The sequence below is a fragment of the Callorhinus ursinus genome, unplaced genomic scaffold (assembly GCF_003265705.2).
Source record: "Callorhinus ursinus isolate GAN/ISIS: 27379988/994484 unplaced genomic scaffold, GSC_fseal_2.0 scaffold3, whole genome shotgun sequence".
In the NCBI taxonomy this organism is placed as follows: domain Eukaryota; kingdom Metazoa; phylum Chordata; class Mammalia; order Carnivora; family Otariidae; genus Callorhinus; species Callorhinus ursinus.
Window position 1 is genome coordinate 56,447,618 of NW_027397065.1, and position 703 is coordinate 56,448,320.

The 703-nt window shown below is 27.7% G+C and overlaps 1 non-coding gene across 1 annotated transcript; it reads left to right on the plus strand.

Annotated features, from left to right (window-relative positions):
* Window positions 1-315: 315 nt before the first annotated feature.
* Window positions 316-419, plus strand: LOC112820483 (U6 spliceosomal RNA). Its single transcript, XR_003207154.1, has one exon. It is a non-coding gene; the product is annotated as a U6 spliceosomal RNA (small nuclear RNA).
* The last annotated feature ends 284 nt before the right edge of the window (window positions 420-703 follow it).

Sequence of the window (703 nt, forward strand, 5' to 3'; positions counted from 1 at the left end):
AAACTACATGAAAAATCAAATAGTTTTCATTTTAATTTTTCAAAAGTGAATGTTTTATTACCTTAGTTTTTAAGTTGAATATAAAATCTTTTATATTTTAAAATTTGTCTTCAGACTTTTTTTTCATTCTCCAGTAGTTCTCATTTATGAGATCATAAGTCGTATATATACATACATATGTATATGTGTATGGTATGTATGTATTCAATATTTTATACTGAATTTAAAATTTTAAAAAGTTAATTTTGTATATTACATATGCATATATGTAAGCATAATATACATATGAACCACACACAAAGAAAGAGAGAAATGGTGCTCCCTCTGGCAACACATATACTAAAAGTGGAATGATGCAGAAATTAGCATGGTCTCTGCACAAGGATGACAGGCAAAGTCATGAAGTGTTCCATATTTAAAAAAAAGAAAGAGCGAGAGAAAGAAAGGAAAAAAGAAAAAGAAAAAAGAAAGAAAGAAAGAAAGAAAGAAAGGGAAAAAGAAAGAAAGAAAGAAAAAGAAAGAAAGAAAGAAAGGGCTCTCACAGGACAATTTCAAGGCTATAGAAGTGGATCACAAAACACAATACCCCATATTTTCAGTTTCCAAGCCATAATTACTCTTATTTCAAAAACGATTTATTAGAAAGTTATGTATACTATGTACATGATAATTTCACTTTTTGTTTGTTCAGTATTTGGGGGTT